Genomic DNA, 5,000 nt, shown 5'->3' on the forward strand with positions numbered 1-5,000 from the left:
TTAAAAGAAACGGAACTTAGCAGAGTAGAGGGGTATACAAGGAAGTAGGGGCAGGTTGCAGAAACTTAAAGTGGAAAAAGGCGCAAAACGGTTAAAAATGCATGAACAAAAAATCATTTTGCGCAAGTCGACACAGGTAACGGGACTTCTGAGCCAGCCGATGAAAACAGAACCTAACTTGGACATTTCAATGTTTTGTTCTAGAAAATAAAAGCTGTAGCGAGATTAAGTTGTTGAATCCCAGTGCTCCAAGTGGTTCTTACGTCATCGATCCTGATGGAGAAGGAGGCGTGGCAACTTTCACTGTTGACTGTGACATGACTGACAAGAATAACATTGGCGTGACAATCGTCAGTCACGAAAGTGAAGACAGAACGCTGGTGCAAGGATGTGAGCCTAAAGGCTGTTACAAGCGTGACATTCACTACACGGGGACAAATCTCCTTTAGCTGGGAAAACTAACTGCCATCTCTGCCCACTGTGAGCAGTTTATCAAGTACGAGTGTCATGGCGCAAGGCTCTTATACAATGGTAACATGTATGGCTGGTGGGTGTCACGTGATGGAGACAATATGACTTATTGGGGAGGAGCGTACTCCATTCCTTTATACAAGTGCGCATGTGGAGTAACTGGCAATTGTGCACGTTCCGGATATGGATGCAACTGTGACAGGAATGACAATACGTGGCGCGAGGACAGCGGCTTGTTGACAAACAAATCTCATCTTCCCGTCATGCAGCTGAGGTTTGGAGATATCAGCCCCTCTAACGAGCTTGGGTATCACACCCTGGGAAAACTGAGGTGCTATGGAATATCTACCAAGTAAACGCATGCTTGACCTGTCAATGTATCAACATCTTAAAGATAACGACCTTAATGTAGCCAAATGTTAATCCGGCTTTAGATCACTTTATAGCACATATAGATAACAGTTTAACATAAGATTCTCTTACGAAAGCTACAATAGATAGCTATTGCATTGATCAAAGGGCCCTAAAGTGGTTTGACTTTTATCTAAGTGATCTTCAACAGAAATGCCTAGTAAATGTTGAGCTATCTGTTTCGCGTGGTGTGGCGAACAAAACCGAAAAAATAGCTAGAAGGTTCACATCAGAGACTTGCTAGTACCGTTCGTTGGCCATTCACTTACTATACAGATTAAAGGTCACAAAATAAGTAGTGTTTCACACGTAACACTATACATGAAAAAATTACTCGATTCTGATTGGCTGAGAGCAGTGCAGTTTTTCGGTAACACAGTGCAGAAAAGAGGTAACTGAATGCAAAAAATGGTAATAAAGCAAGCATTCTGATTTGTCAATGAACAAAGAAGTTCACAGATAGCCAATCAAATCATTTGTTTTCAAATCAAGCGCGCGCCCTGGATGGCGCAATTATGGCGCAATTTTTCCTTGATTCCGTGATACGCGTGCGTTTCTTCTGCTTAACCATCTCAAATTTTTTCATGTATATTAATAATAAGTAATCACATGATTTGTCTCGTGCAATTTGGAATAAATGAGCACTTACTTTACACTTTATTTAAAGAGGGTGGCACAGAATAGTTGAGGTAACTAATAAACTTGTGCCCCACTTGTAAATTTTTTCAAAGACTACAAATTGCACTCGCCATACCGGCTCGATGTCATGAATCCATCGCTAGAATGAAGTTTGCGGGAACCAATTTTTGCGGCGCGAATTGACACTGAGAAATTTCCGCCGGGAACTAATTTTTGCTGTTTTCTTTTCAAGCAGCAAAACTATATTCAACTTCTATCACTCTTTGGTGAAAAACCTCTGAATCATCGAGAACGGGTGAGGGAAATGTGGCATCCCGGGGACTTCAAAAAATAGTTAACGTGATCTTTTGATTGACTGCTTTGAGTTCGTTTCTTATGCCCCAGAGACTGGGAAAGTATTGACTTAACCTTTTATCGTTGCTCTTTGTTTGTAGCAAGCTCCAATTGCTTTTTCTCAGTGCAAATATTAAAATAAAAGATCTTTTTGACCTCACTATGTGGATTAAAAGCCATTTTTAGTTATATGAACAGCAGTAAATTTTTACGGTGTTTAATTTGCTGGTGTTTTTTTCTGCTGGAACTTATTTTAGCGGATCAAGTACTATCCGCAAAATCCGCAAAAATTAAACCTCGCGAAAAAAAAGGGCTACACCGTAACTCCCGGGTTTGCAAAACCATTTGGTGCAAACGTAAACCAAAAAAAATTGACCTGTAATCATGCAGATGAGACTGAAAAGAAGAGAAATTATGAAGCGGAACCAACATCTTCAGTCCTTCCTTAGTGTGTGGCATAAACGTTTGCTCAGTGCAACTCTAGACATGCATGACATGCAGGAAAACGTCCGGGAGAGCAATTTGCAGTTAGGTTTTTTTGCAGACTATTTTAGTTAAAGGGGCTATGTCACGTTATTTTTGGGTGTTTCGGAAAAATCTTAAGTTAATCACGAGTTTAAAACTCGAAAATGGTAATGTGGAATTCCTTTACCGATAAAATGATCGTTAAGTCACAAACGAAATGGTTCTGAGAAAGAAACGACCTTCATCCAGGCGATTTGTGATAATTTGAAAAACGTCGGGCCGACTTTTTCCAAGATTACCCAAATGTAATCTGTTTCAATCTTGTACATTTATGTCCATCCATGCTCCTCTTTCCTTTTGCAGTATTTTTTTATGTCGTTCAACAGATTTAAGTTGTTCTTGCAATGTTTCATCCTATTTATTGGGCATTTTGGGAAAAAAGGAATGGAAAGGAAAGCAACATATCAAGTGTCTAGTCGTTCTAGCGCTAATTGGGGATACTGTAAACTGAAATGAACAATTAACGCAAATCAAATCGAGTGCTCTCATCACTGCGCCATCCCTGCACCCCAAATCATGGATGATATCATTTTGAGTGGCATAGCCCCTTTAAAAAAAAACGAGAGAGTTTCACTCAAGAGCGTGTTTTGCCTCTTTGAACTGAATTTACCAAAGCTTAAAAAAGTAGAAGGCCTCAAACGGGACACGACATTACAAAATAATTCAACGCGTGAACGTGTGAGCCAAACGGACATTGCTGGCACGACGTGTGGGTGACCCCAAAAACGGTCTACACGTAACGTAACAACCCAATACATGTACATTGTATTCCCTTTAAGGAAAAAACGAGAGAGTTTCACTGACTAGGCCTCCAAGGGGGACACGACATTACAAAATAATTCAACGTGTGAACGTGTGAGCAAAAGGGACATTGCTGGCATGACGTGTGGGTGACCCCACAATCGGTCTAATCCACCCTCTCCCCTCCCCCCCCCCCCCCACACACACACACGCACACTTAAAAAAAATACTGGAACGTTGCAGTTGCAGTTCAATACTACCCAACTCAGTGCCTTCTGTTTTTGTGTAACACGTACCACAGGCAACCCAGTTTACGCTCATGGAGCGTCTAGTTTAATTAGGTTTGAGATACAAATTAAAGCCAATACCAGTCCAGGAACACATTTAAACTGCGCTAGTAGTATTTTTTTCGCTAAATTGCCTCACAGCCCTCCAAAAACATTTTCAGTATAGCCGCTCTCGCCTTGTTTATTTGCCGCCTTTCTTCAAAAGATACCAACGTCACTCGCACACCAGCTGCTCTCACTTGTCCTCCATAGAAATTTTCCCTATTAAAGGGAGCTGGATTGCGTAACAACCCAATACATGTGCATTGTATTGGGCTAATATAAGAGATAAATCCCACAAGCGGAGCACTTTTCTTTCCGAAACATTGGTTTTGTACTTCATTCCTGTCCTCTTGACCATGAATCTACGGAACAGGGCTTTTCCAAATCCTGACACTCATTTCCGTTCATGCCAAAAATTAAATGTCTAAGATACGAGCCAAACAATATGTCGACCTTCTGCCCTCGGACGGCGACATCTTTTAGACCACTTCATCCAGCACTTTAAACGGCAGTAACAACAACATAGCGATACCTATACACGAATCAAATATTATATAAACTATTTACAAATATTACAACCACCAGATCATGATTTTACAGCCGATGGAGCGCGATGGAGCTTTACCTATCACATATTACTATTTTCTGTATTACAGAAAATGACGCCGAAGCAAGCGCCCTCCCGCAATTACTCATGGTTGACAGTGTCCCTTTAAGGTCCCTATATTTACAGACGCACGGCAACATACAATCTATTTGTTTTATATATGTATACTTTTTGATGACGTCAGCTATGCATTTGTCCTCAAATAGATCACAGGTGAGAACCAATCAAACGGCGTGCATTATTGACTTTATTTTATAATACTCGTTTCATATAAATACAGAGGGCAGTGCCTTTGGTGTCCACAAATTAGTAAGGGATTTCTTTTCCCTGGCTAGATGGCTTTTGACACTCTTAATAAAGTTTCTCCTACTACTATTACCTTGCTTCACTTACACTGTAGATAGTAGGCATATGTCTCTAGTTCTTTGAAAATTAATACCTCGGTAATCTAATAACTTGCACTACACAGCGGTAATTCAGAACTAAGAAATAACACAGTCGCCATAGTCTCTTTATTTCAAAGGCTAGGTCAATATATTTCTGCTCTTTCTCATGCTCCTTCAGGCAAATCTGGCTATCAACATGGCAAGCAACATTGACAAGGAGGCATTAGTTTGTTTCCTTGTCAATCAAGATGATGTAAGGCCTGTTATGCGACAATTTCCAGTCTTTCTGAATGGCAAAATCCCAAAGGATTTCAGTCTCGTTGTTCTCTAGAACACTCTCCGGGGCGTTCTCAAACCACTTCCCTCCACTGTTGAATCCATACTGATTGTTATTATTATTATTATTATTATTATTATTATTATTATTATTATTATTATTATTATTATCATCATCATCATCATCATTAACCCAAAACTCTTGTGCTCCATACTAAATTGAGATAATTGCAATCCTTTCAATATCAATAGTAATTAACTTACTGCATATTTATTTCGTTT

The 5,000-nt window shown here is 39.9% G+C and overlaps 1 pseudogene; it reads left to right on the plus strand.

Annotated features, from left to right (window-relative positions):
- The window catches only part of LOC138035102 (contactin-associated protein-like 4), a 2,356-nt pseudogene extending 1,186 nt beyond the window's left edge, over positions 1-1,170 (plus strand).
- The last annotated feature ends 3,830 nt before the right edge of the window (positions 1,171-5,000 follow it).

Source organism: Montipora capricornis, unplaced genomic scaffold, assembly GCF_036669925.1.
Source record: "Montipora capricornis isolate CH-2021 unplaced genomic scaffold, ASM3666992v2 scaffold_255, whole genome shotgun sequence".
Classification (NCBI taxonomy): domain Eukaryota; kingdom Metazoa; phylum Cnidaria; class Anthozoa; order Scleractinia; family Acroporidae; genus Montipora; species Montipora capricornis.